Source organism: Penaeus monodon, chromosome 24, assembly GCF_015228065.2.
Source record: "Penaeus monodon isolate SGIC_2016 chromosome 24, NSTDA_Pmon_1, whole genome shotgun sequence".
Lineage (NCBI taxonomy): Eukaryota > Metazoa > Arthropoda > Malacostraca > Decapoda > Penaeidae > Penaeus > Penaeus monodon.
In genome coordinates, this window is record NC_051409.1 from 40,586,290 (window position 1) to 40,586,675 (window position 386).

The window sequence follows — 386 nt, forward strand, 5'->3', positions numbered from 1 at the left end:
TGAAATAGTTTAGATATACACACGTCTGTTTCCACATAACTCTAAATAGACGGCGTGGGGGGGGGGGTGAAATATAAAATATTAGACACGATGACGTGATAATTCTGATAATAATAGGGATAACCGAAATGAAAATGTTTTCAATCATCTCATCCTCACAATAATCATCATAATAAGCGGAAACAAAATAGAGGCATAATAACTACAGCAGTAATCATAACCGAAACAAAGGCAACCATGACAATAATACATAAATAAAGGAATAACTAAACAGATAATATAATAAACAAAACAACCTGTGGACAGTCGCTTATTCCTTCAAGACATAATCAATTACTTCATGAATATATATTGGAACTGCATAAAGAATCAGCTATGGAGCTCTC